Raw genomic sequence first — 13,420 nt, forward strand, 5'->3', positions numbered from 1 at the left:
TTGATCTGCAAACGAATGCATCATGTATCCTATCCTGTAAGTACTTGTAGAAAATAAATAAATAAAATAAATTGATAGTTAACCATGACATGGACACAAAGGAATAAGTCCTAAACTATGGTTACAACAAAAAGTTCTGTGGATTGGTAATTTTAAATCACACCTTTTTTTACTCTGAAAGTTCCTCAGTAACTAATATTTGAAATTGAAAGATTGACCCCCAAGTGTATATATGTTGCCTGGTTCCCTTGAATGGCATTCACAAAGAAATATTTAATCCACTATACATACATTTCAAGATTCATATGTAAAATTAATTTTCTTGCATTGCATGCAGTTTTTCATGTTTTCTTATTTTGAATGATGAACCAACATCATCATGTACAGCATTTGATTTTTCCCATCTTGAAATTTTAAAATTCTGATAGAAATTTCTCTCACAACCACATTCTTCTGCAAGTGTTATCATAAATAACCTGCAAAAGACTTGTCGAACTTTCCTCTTTCGGCAGCTTAAGAAGGTGAGCAACTCTTGAGAATCCGGCATGCTGCCTGAACAAAGAATCTTCCTTTACTTCTGGCTTCATCTCTTGCTTGCAAAGTTTCGGTTGCTGCGTTAATGCCCATTGCATTGCCCATATGGCCAGAGGGCGCATGTAGCCTAGAGCTCTGTACTGGCCGTCCGTGTTCCAAGCCTCTGGAGTTTGAAATGAAAAACTGTCGAAGAAACAACAATATATTAATGAGCATGCATATGGAAATTCTGGGGAATCGAAAACAGAAACTTATGCAGTAGTGTCCCAAATGTGCATGGTTCAGATACTAAAACACATAACTAGCTAGGTTTATTCTTCATAAAACAGCTTTTAATTAGATCATCCCAGCTACAAAGTCTGTTGTCGTCCATAATTAACGCAGCTGAGTGTTCAATTTGCATCCTCCTAATATTCATTTTTCTTTTTTCTTTTTTAAGGAAAGATTCAGCATAATTAAAGTAGTTGAAAAAGAAGTAATGAGGAATAACTAGGCATCATTTTTCCTTCTTATCCTGTACATGTTCTTTCTCATCTTACAGAGGAACCTCAAGGTTACAGACATAAGTAGTTTTGAGAAATTGCAGATTTCTATGTAACAACCCGACTGAAGAAATAAGTATGGATGACATGAACTTTCTGAATTTAAATTCTTGAGCAATGAATCATTAGTTAAGATTAGTTTGGAATCACGATCAAGAAATCCTAGGTTCTCTTTTGGAGGGGGCTTGAAAGGAGAAAGCTAGCTGGAACTGGAGGCGGCATCTAGGAGAAAGCTATCAGGAACACCGAACACCCAATGTTGGAAAAATATCATAACCAAGTTTGAGACTGATATTAGCTGCTGCTTGTTGGTCCCAAAACTGTTTTTGGCTGAGAAAAATATTCTTAAAATTATAAACAGTAAACGATGCAAGAAAAATAAACCACACCAAAGATATATGTGGAAAAACCCTCCAATGTGGAGGGAAGAAAACCACGGGGCAAACTGACAATAACTCCACTAATAAAATCACGCGGTACAATGTTGTTCTCAAGCTTATGCCCTAAATTAGAAAAATACAATCAACCCTTCCCAAACACCCGTGGGAAATATTGATCCTACTTGAGAATCTAAAATAGACAGTAATGAAGAGCGTCCCTTCGCAAACATGCGAAACCGATCTCTCCTCTACGTTGTTGTACTATTCACCATCTTACTCCGCACTCACTATGTATTCACCCACACACTCAGAACGCAAAATATCTTCAATTCATTTAGGTTTCCCAAAACCTAACACATGAAGTGTAGCACTAACACACCTAACACCAAACCGTGCACGTAATTTTTATTATTTTCTTTTAGTTTGTAAGTCAGGTTGGTGGGACCCCACACTGCTGTCAATGCATTGATTGGTGAGTGGTGGAGCTGTTACGAGACTGAATTTCAATAATTTTTGGCAATTCTTGGCAGCACTGGTTGTGCTGTCCATGGGATCAGGTTATCCAAAACCTCCCTTATTCACAAAATTCATTCAACTTTGCTTAATGGCTGTCACCTGTTGTTGGTCCAGCCACTAACATGTGATTCTTTATAGTGTATTCTCTAGGTCATTTTGGCTGATAGTAGGATTCAGATCATTTCAAACAATGACTTTTACATAAAACATTAATCGGAAATCAACAAAATAGAACATACACATGACGTGGATACACTGACACAATAAATCATAAAAGAATAGGATAGGAAAACCGAGGGAACATGAGAATCTACAACTAAAAATGTTTTCAAGTAAACAACATGAATATATTTGATGAATTTTCTAAAATGCTTGCACTAGGAATGGCTAAATATAGAAGATTAAGCTTGACATATATTTTGAAGATTGGTGCTTCTTGAAGATTTAATGGAGAAATCAGTGAAGGAAAATCTTTCAGTAATTGATGTTATTTCCTATTATTGAAGATTTGGTGTTACTAAAGGAATCAATGAAGAAAAATCCTCCTTGTTTCCTATTTACTAATTCTTACCATTCTCATAGTTTCTTCTCCTATATATAGGAGCCTCCACCATTGTATTGGATATGAATTGAGAGAGTATTATAAAAGTGATGTAGCCCTTTGGTCTCTTTGTGCCATGGATGTAGGCCCTAGGAGCTGAACCACGTAATATCTTTGTGTTCTACTCGTTTAATTTATCTTTGCTTCCGTTTTATGCTTTACAACAGTGCTACTATTCTCTTACTATATTTTTGTCTTTAGAACTATAGTCTTGTTCTTAGCTTAAGAGGTGTCAATAGCATACTTGACCATTGTAGCCATGTGCAATCTCAAATTTTCTTAACAAGTAAATTGGCCAGTTTGGGGTGTGTTCTACTTTGTTGAATATTCAATTTATATTTTACTAGAAACTACTTTGTTAAATATATATATATATTGTAATTCAAACAACAGTAATTCAAGGCATTGGTGCTAAGCATAGTGCAAGGATGATAATTTTACCCATTCATATGCATTCAATAACCGGTCTACTCTTATTTTGGAGGCTTTGGATCTTAAGTTTTAAGTAATAGGTCAAGGTTTCGAGATTGGTGGAGAGAAGAAAAATATGCATTAGCACCTTTATTCTACAATTGTAATTAATTAAAAATATAAGTCGTGAATAATTACTCTATTTATAGATTTCATACTTTCATGAGAATTAGGTTGGTATTAGAGCCACCCTAAGAAAGAAAGAAAAAAAACCCTAATTTTCTTTTCTGTACAATTTCTTCGCTGATCAGCCATGTCTGACGTTTTCTCCATGTCAACCTCGCCTATCACAACCCAGCCAACCAATCTTGCAACCCAAGCCCCCAATATCGATTCTCACTTGGTTCAGATCACCAATATTCATCTTAATGGTGACAATTATTTACGGTGGTCCCAGTCCGTTCGGATGTACATCAGACGACGGGGAAAGATTGGGTACCTGACGGGAGATAAGAAGGCACCAACATCGGAGGACCCAACTTATATGACCTGGGATGCAGAAAATTCAATGGTGATGACTTGGCTTGTGAACTCCATGGACGAGGATATTACCTCCAAATATATGTGTTACTTCACGGCCAAGGAGCTTTGGGACAACGTGAATCAAATGTACTCTGATTTGGGAAATCAGTCTCAGATCTATGAATTGACTCTAAAACTTGGTGAGATTCGGCAGGGAGAAGACTCGGTCACCAAGTATTTCAATTCATTGAAGCGCCTTTGGCAGGACATGGATCTATTCAATGATTATGAATAGAAATCCACTGAAGATGCCAATCACTAAAAACGGACCGTGGAGGCTCATTGCATTTACAAATTCCTTATTGGGCTTAACGTGGAATTTGATGAAGTACGGGGATGGATCATTGGCAAGACTCCACTTCCTCCAATTGGTGAGGTGTTTGCTGAGGTTCGAAGAGAAGAGAGCCGCAGACATGTAATGTTGGGGAAGAAGACTATCAGCGGACCTGTTGAGAGTTCTGCCCTTATTTTTGCCAAGACTGCTGCTAATAAAGCAGTCAATTTTCAGCAAAAACTTGAAGAGAAGCCATGGGTCTGGTGCGATTTCTGCAACAAACAACACTATACTCAGGAAAACTGCTGGAAAATCCACGGAAAACCAGCGAATTAGAAGAGTAGCAAGCCTGGTAACAGAAATAGGCGTGCAGTTCCTACTGCTAATGAAGCTAAGACAAGTCCCTTAAGCAAGGAGCAGATGGATCACCTTCTGAAGCTTCTGAAATTTAATTCCTTATCTGGTATTCCTAGTGTTTCTCTTGCACAAACAGGTAGTGCACTTAATGCCCTTTCTTGTTGTTTAAATTCTACTCCATGGATCATCGATTCTGGAGCCTCTGATCATATGACCAGCCTTTCCAATCTTTTTAACACTTACTCACCATGTTTTGGTCTTGAAAAAATTAGAATTGCAGATGGTAGTTTCTCACCTATTGAAGGAAAAGGTTTGGTAAAATTATCCGAGAATATAGATCTTAAATCTGTTCTCCATGTCCTTAAACTAGCCTATAACCTTTTGTCTGTGAGTAAACTAACCAAAGACTCTAATTGTCATGTAATTTTATGTGATTCTTACTGTGAATTTCAGGACCGGAGCTCGGGGAAGAAGATTGGCAATGCTAAGATAATAGATGGACTTTACTACTTTGATGGGGACTTCTCCAGTAATAAAAGGGCTCAGGGCCTTAGTAGTGTTAGTTTTAACTCTGTTTATGAACAAATAATGTTTTGGCATTTAAGACTAAGACATCCTAACTTTCCATATCTTAAACATTTGTTTCTTACTTTATTTAAAGGTTTGGATTGTTCATCGTTCTATTGTGAAAGTTGTTGCTTATCTAAGAGTCATCGTACTACTTATTTGCCAAAACCTTAAATTTCTTCAAAACCATTTTATTTAATACATAATGATGTTTGGGGACCTTCAAGAGTCATTACTATCTCTAGAAAAAAATGGTTTGTTACTTTTATAGATGATCGTACCCGTTTATGTTGGGTTTATTTGATGAATGAAAAATTTGAGGTTGAAAACGGAATTGCTGAAAGAAAAAATAAACATTTACTTGAAGTGGCTCGTGCTATAATGTTTTCAATAAATGTTCCAAAATATCTTTGGGGGGACAGCTTCGTATTTGATTAACAGAATGTCTACACGTGTTTTAAAATATAGCACGCCATTAGAATGTTTCAAAAGAATTTTTCCATTATCAAGGATATACTCAGATTTACCTCTAAAGATTTTTGGCTGCATAGCTTTTGTTCATATACCCAATATTATTCGATCCAAACTTGATCCTCGAGCTGAAAAATGTGTTTTCATAGGATATGCTTCTAATCAAAAGGGATATAAGTGCTATAATCCCCAAACAAGAAAATTTTATGTCAGTATGGATGTCTCTTTCTTTGAAAATAAATCCTACTTTCACAAAAATTCTCTTCAGGGGGAGAATAAGGTGATGGAAGAAAATTTTGGGGACTTATCTCCTAGTCCTTTTTCAAATGTGATTTTGACTACTTTACCTCATCCTACTGTTATTTACGAAATTCAAAGTCAGGAACAATGTGATAAAACCAATGAAAACAATGAAGGGAATCATAGTCATATAGTGCCAAACATTATTGTATATGAAACAGGGGAAGAATCCCTACAACCGGGTACAAAAGTTCCCAATACTGAGCCTCTGGTTTATACTTGGAGAATACCTCATCAAAAGAGTCAAAATTAGCCTATTCCTCTTCAAAATGATGAATCTCGACTTCCGGGAACTGGACCTCTAAACATCATAGAAATTGTGCAGAAAAGAAAATTAGGGTTTTTTTTTTTTTTTTTTTTTTTTTTTTTTCCTTAGGGTGGCTCTGATACCATATAAACTTGAAAGGAAGCAATATGGATTAAACCTTTTTCTCTGTATTAGTACACAATTCACAAGTTTATACAGGTTCTCTTTATAGGAGAGAATACGTATAAAATTAGAAAACTGATTACAATAACTAGCTGGCCTAATTAATAATTTTCTAATTTACAGCATTTGACTAATATTCTATTTACAGCAAATATCCTCCAAATATTATATTTACAGCTAATAATATTTGATAGTATTACTACCGAATCTTTCCTTTTCAACAGCAAGGATGATAATTTTACCCATTCATATGCATTCAATAACCGGTATACTCTTATTTTGGAGGCTTTGGATCTTAAGTTTTAAGTCATAGGTCAAGGTTTCGAGAAGAAAAATATGCATTAGCACCTTTATTCTGCAATTGTAATTAATTAAAAATATAAGTCGCGAATAATTACTCTATTTATAGATTTCATACTTTCATTGTTTATCATGTTTCAGAATTTCAATTACAGAATTAAGTAATTTATTTAAGTAATTGGTAAAAACACCAATGACGGTAGTTTAGTGATATTTTCTTACCTTCCAAAGTGAGAGGTGAGGTTTAAGTATTAAGAACAATTGTGATAATAATTAAGAAAGTAAGGCTTTATCACATAAATAAAAGGAATCTCAACTCACCCAAATCCTTTTTCGGACCAAGCAGCTTCATAGACTCCACTTGCAGTTTGAAATGCCATTTCCACCATGTCGAATCATACCTGTAGCAACAGCATATGTTACTCCGGACCATATTTCTCTCGACTGCACTGTTTTGAGGTCAGGTTTTCCATTGGGCATCATCCCATTCAAAGCCCCACATCTCCCATCCTTCAACTTTAAGACGTTGAAGTTATAAACCTTCTCAAGTGCAATTTTTGCTTTTTCTTCATAAACAATAGGTAGGAGAGCACATGCTCGAGTGTACCTACAAAGCATGCAGCTATTAAATAATTGAGCACATGGGATCAAAGCAGACAAGATCCTGAGTTCAAACTTCACCGTCACCTGATAATTAAAATTGAAAACATGTGTTGGACCAAAAGGTCACATGTAAGGGGGCGTGTTAGAGGAATTAAAATTAAAGATACACCCTCTCTAATAGCTTAAGCTTTTAGAGTAATTGGTTGTTAACAACTAATATATAATCTCAGCATTAGCATGGGAACTAACTAGTTAATGGTGACATGGATAAACTTGGCATCTAGGGTAAGCATTTCAAAAGTACTTTTCATTCTTTTGAAAGGAAAATAAATAAAGCAAATTCTGCTTTAAGATCAAGAAAAGAACTTCATAAACACTAAAAAATGATTATATATATATATATATATATATATATATATATATATATATCATCTCATTATTGTTTCTCCAAATGATTAATTTGAATCAGTTGATATTTTGAAATAGAAAGGAGTTACTCTATATATTGAAACAGACCATTGCCCGGCCAGCTGATCTGCTTGAATGGATGAACTCGTACTACCACCACTGTTGTCATAGTTGAAGTAAGAACCATTCCATAACTTCTTATATACCATCTTCGCCTTCTGAAACTTAAACCAAAAGTAATCCTCAGACCCCTCGTCGCCAACTACACGTGCCATAGCTGAAGAGCCTACAATGCTGCCACCCACAGCCCACCACAGTACGCACTCACACCAGAGACAGACCATGTATCATAAGTCTGATCTGGAAAGCTGTCATTTTCTATCATCCCATCCCCATCCCTATCAAACTGGTCCATAAAAGCCATTGCAACATAAACAGAAAGCCAAACAGCTTGCGCGAACTTCTTATCACCTGTGGCAACCACGTCCCTATAGACTTGCAGAACAAATTTTGGATTCAAATCTTTCCATCTATCTGTATTATAAAGATTATATATATTTACTTCAAACCATGGGTCATCCATTCCAATATCATGAGGAACAGCACCAAGCACTTTCCGTGAGGCCCATTTTCCATTTTGCAGAAGTTTCATCTTACTCGGATAATGCATCATTACTGCTACAGCAAAGTCTCTTTGGATGCTGAGTTCGAGTTTTGGGAACAGCATAGTTAGTGCAAAAGATGCATAAAAATGAACATCATATGTGTTCCACATCTGATATTCAATCCTTTCAAAGTAGAGGAATTGGCCAATGTTTTCCTCTCCCTTTTGAAGCAGATTTGTTCCAAAAGCAGAATTCAGTGATATCGGAGTGTGCACCTCCTCAAGTATTGAAGTCATCCTTTCAAGAATGTCAACAGAAGTTTCATTTTGATGGGACACGTCATTAATAGTACTGTTTTTAACATCTAATTTGAACCTATCAAGAGAAAACTTTCTTCGGCAATGGTAGCTAAACTGTGCGCTGGAGGTGATCCATCTGTAAAAGGGAATTAAAAATAATAAACTCAGATTCACATAATTAATTTGGACAATATTGAGAGAGTTAGTGTAATATACACAAGTACTGGCCGTCGTACTACCATAGGCTTAAGAGTGTGCATTAAGGCGAATGCCAAGTTTTACATTTGTAGAAGCCACTACTACCTTTCACTATAAATATAGCTAGGGCGAGTAGGGATCGTCCCAAGGGATTATGGGGATTGAGCAATGTCGGAGTTGATTGTGGAATCACTATTAGGGCTAGTAGGTCGAGTGATCAAACAATTGGTTGGTTGGTTGATTAAAGAACAACTAAATTAAACTAAGTAATAGCAAAAGAATACAATTAAGAGCAAGTAAAAGAGAGAAGAGTCTTGGGGTTTAGAGATCACCACCAAGCAATGCATTTCTATATTATTGACAAGTGATTAATGAGGGCAATTAGGGTGTTGTAATATTGGTGTGTGTGTGTATTTGGTTGATTCAATAAGCAAGGATGACTAGTTAAGCATGTATTGTCTAAACATCATGTGAAAGGCACAATATATCTAAGCAATGAAGCATTTATTGTCTAAACAACATATGAAAGGCACAATAAATCAAAACAAGTCATTAATCCTTTCATTAGGCTCACAACCCAAATACAACACAAGATTAGAGACATATGCTACTTGCATTCAAAAGCTTGGATCATCAAACAACAAGCATAAATTATCTTCCCATTTAACACTACATTACAACTACATTACATCTAAGCTGTTAGCATAAAAATAAACTAGGGGAGAGGCACAATCCATCAAGAGATAAGCAAGAACCATCAAGAGAATCATAAAAGTATTCATTTAAGCACTATGTTTTGACAATCCTTAAATCCATGGCATCAATATATATAGACATGCATCAACAACACAAAATCTAGAGACAAGAACATAAACATCAATTCTAGCATACATAGACATGTGGATAGAATGAAATGATCAATTAGAAGCATTAAACCACACAAATCATTGATTAAACAAGATCTATAAATCTCAAAGTGTCAAAACATTAATTACAACACTAATCCCTCAATAATACATAAGATTAAGATATAGAAAGCATGATTGGGGTTAACTCTAGCCCCAAGAGGATGTCTAGCCACTCATGGTGAGGATGTTCCAACCCTCAAGGGCTAACTCCATGGAAGAGGTTTGCTCCTTGTTGATGAAGATCTCCAATGGTGTCTCTAGCCTCCTCTTTCTCTAAACTTCATCTCCAAGAGATGATATTAAAAAAATAAATGTTGGCTCCCCTTGAAAAAGCAATCCTTATCCTTATATAGGTTGGTTTAAATGACACCCAAAATGAGCTAGGGTCGTGCACACAATATTCCCTAATGATTAGATAAAGGATAACTTTCAATGGGATAGAATTTTAACTTTTTCGCACTGGAGGAAGTTTGATCGATCGAACCTTGGACTTGGATCGATCGAACTGGCTGAGATCGATCAAACTGAGGCTGGATCAATCCAACTGGCTGAGCTTTTTGGAAAAAGACAAATCCGAGATAGTTTGGGAGATATTTTTGGGAAAGGACAAAAGGTGGTTAATGGGTGGTCCAGCTGTGGATAGGATCAATCATTTGGATAAGGACAAAGGTGTTCGATCGATTGAAGAATGATGTTCGATCTATCGAACTTTTGGACTTAAGTGCTTTGGGTCAAGGCTTGGATCTATCTTGAGGTGCTGAGATCGATCAATGTTCAATCGATCGAACCTTGGACTTGGATCGATCGAACTTGCTGCTTTGCTTCATTTTGCTTCTTTCTTCCTCCACTTTGCTCCTTTCTTTGTTCAATCCCAAAATTGCTTCAATTAAGCTCTTATTTGGCTGAGTTAGCTTATTTTCGGGATAAGTGCTTGAAAATGAAAAAAATACGAAATCAATCTAAAACGGTGAAGTAAGATAGATAAAGGCACTAGAATGCCTAAGCTTAAGGAGTTTAAATACGCACTTTTCTGTGCTCATCACACTCCCAAACTTAAATATTGCTAGTCCCTAGCAATGAACTAGAAAGTAAAGGAATGAAGTGAACAACTATACAACTATAACTAGAAAGCAATAAATGGATAACGCTACTTTCGTAGGGAACACGATTGCACTTAGCACATGCAACAAGCCTTTTAAACCCTTAGGTTACCCCTAGTGTACGAGTGAAGTCTCGTGAGGGTTTCCAGAAATGGTACCCACAAACATTAAGCTCATTTTTGTCAAAAGAGGTACCAATATTGCAACATGAATTAGGTGGATTCGACCTTACTTGTGCATGGAATATGGTAACTTGCATTTGATTTTGTATAAATTTTGAACTTATTGATTTTAGAAAGCTTGTGAGGACATAAATTATGTGATGGCTAGGGTTTGGCGCTAGTACCAAGACAAGAGTCTTCTAAGTCATAAGTGCACACTAGGTGGTACCTTATGGGTCGTAATTACCCGAAAATACTTGCTTGGTCTAGAGACCGCATATCCTAGTCTTTCCACTGTTTAATTTCGCATTTAATTTAAAGTTGTTAACCATGGATTACTTGTAGCTTGAGAATTAATGCTTGCTTTGGATATTTGAATCCTATTTAGTATACTTGAACTTGTATACTTGCTCCGTGAGTTTAAATTTGATTTAAATTTCTCTTCGTAGTTGCGAATTGACCATTTTGCCCTTGATTAACTGGTTTTCCTCATTTATCTTCATCTTGTCATTTCTTCTTCGTTTGGACTCCGAATCATATGATTCTTAAGTGCATCTTGATTAGTTTTTCGTTGTCTTTCTAGTGGTATGCTCAGTGGCACTTGAATCCATACTTTTAGAAATGACTACTTTGCCCCTAAGGGCTTAGTTGTTATTTTTTTGATCTTTTGCCTCGACACTTTGTTCTTTTGGGTTCCGTGACCTCATGGAAGGTCATCTTAGGGTCTTAGAGGTGTGTTGTGGCTTGGGAGACCATTGTCTTGTTTCTTGCTTCCGCATCTGGATCCATTATCGGGTTAATCTTCGGTTCATCACTATTACTCCGGGTCGAATAAAACTTGGGTCGTTACAAAGGAAGTTACCAAAGTCAAGGAAACGTGGGTCGTAAAGGAAAAGGAACGTGGGTAATGATTTATATTTATGGATATATAAATATATATATATTATAAATATATATATATTATAAATATATATATGTTATATCAGATACACACCCATAATGAGAAGAAGTCGCTGTAATTTTAAAGGACACGACGCCATGAAAGGAAGGAAAGTCTAACCAGAAGAGGTTACCTAAAGCCAAGAGAACGTGGGTATATGAATAATTTCTATATACATGCATGATATATATAGAATTTATACAGAAAAAAGGACTCTGCAGACGGAAGGACCATAAGGAACGTGGGATACTTAACTCATCATGAATGCATCAGTTGAAAGTGGTGTTGTTTCATGCAACTACTACCACTAATTGAAGATGGTTGTCATAAATTATGGATGACAGGGCTAAGATGATTAAATCATGTCTAAATTGGAGAAGGAATTTGCGGTAGAAAGAAGAGGAACATAAAGAAGCGGTACATGTATAAATTTATGAAGAAGACAAGTGGAAAGTTCATTCCAAAGAAACTACCCACGATACAAGTTCATGGAAGACTAGAGAATATGGCTGGAGTTGTGTATCAGAGGAAATAAAGAGAAAGAAGAAGATGGAAGAAAGGGGTTACAACTGCCAAGAGATCATGGGACACTTGGCAATCCGAAGTCAGTCCATGTAGAAATCGCTGAAGCTGCCACATCAAGCTGCTGCATGCATGGAAGAGATCTATAAATAGAGCACTTAAGGTTAGCTTGCAAACCCTACTCAATGCTACTCAAAGCCCTGCTTTATCAACACATCAACACAAGCATCTTTGCTTTCATGTATTTCTCATTTCAACAATGAGTTTTCACTATGTCTAAACCTAGCACTTTGCTAGTACATGTATTTCCATTCCAATAATGAATGTATATCATTTTAAGTTGAGTCCAGCACTTTACTATCTTGTATAGCATTCATTCTATGTGATGAATTCTTATAATGCTTGAGTTAAGTCCAGCACTCCTTTTGGTATTTTTCGTCTAAACACTGCATTTCCATATCTCTAAATTTCCAGTCTTGCACCTTTAATATCGTCTTCATTTCCATTAGCCATAGAATAGTTTGAAGTCCTTGTTCAAAGGCAAAAAAAAAAGACCCTTCGAAGGTGGTCATTCCAGACCTTTGTACAATCGCCTGATCCCCTTAAATTGCCAACTGGATTACTGTTCGGATTTCTACTTTGGAACGATTGCAGTTCCTGGCATGCCTATACACTCACACTATTCTATCTTATCCACATTTCACACTTTTCGAAGAGTGAAACTAGTGCTTTTTCGTGAACCGAACATATTGGCATGCTTAGCGAGATATCTAGACAGATTATTCAATAGTTGGTGGAAGAAGGCAATGAAAGTCTGTCCAAGTCCCTACCAAGATTGAAGAATTGCAAGCCAGTGAACTTCCAGCTGAGGGTTCATGATTTGCACCTAACTACAGCATCATGGTGGAATAGTTTGCCCAAATAATGGCAAATGGCCCCATCACGGATAATATCCGTATGATGGCCATGCAACATAACAGGTTTGCGCAAGACCAAGAAAGCTAGAGTAGCCCAAGACTTAGCCAGAGTTACGCAAGTCCAATCTAAGGCTAGTCAAGATCATACAAGAGCCACTCTTGCTAATAAGCGGAAGCTAGCAGAAATGGTATACCAAATCTCTCATAGGTTTGAGTTTATGTTAGAGCGGTCCATTAGAAGCTTGACACAAGCTATGGCCCCTTGGCCAAGTAATTCTAAAAAGACTCAATAGTCAGCCTTCTAAGTTAGCAGGCTGGCTATTTTTATTGAAGGCAGTCCCTCTCAATAACATACAGGTTCTTTCCTTCCAACTCTGTAGCAGATATAGTTCCTTCCAATGGCACAGACGTACATTCCAGTTGCACCTGTGACGGCTCTAGTGGCATAGATGACCATTCCATAATCAGTGCCCATGCCAGCCACTTAGCAAGTT

At 36.6% G+C, this 13,420-nt stretch overlaps 1 pseudogene; it reads right to left on the reverse strand.

The window, feature by feature from the left end:
* Positions 1-437: 437 nt before the first annotated feature.
* On the reverse strand, positions 438-13,401 carry LOC132301475 (uncharacterized; annotated as a pseudogene).
* Positions 13,402-13,420: the final 19 nt, after the last annotated feature.

Source organism: Cornus florida, unplaced genomic scaffold (genome assembly GCF_030987335.1).
Source record: "Cornus florida cultivar Cherokee Brave unplaced genomic scaffold, ASM3098733v1 CherokeeBrave_3.0.0_Hap2_Chr03, whole genome shotgun sequence".
In the NCBI taxonomy this organism is placed as follows: domain Eukaryota; kingdom Viridiplantae; phylum Streptophyta; class Magnoliopsida; order Cornales; family Cornaceae; genus Cornus; species Cornus florida.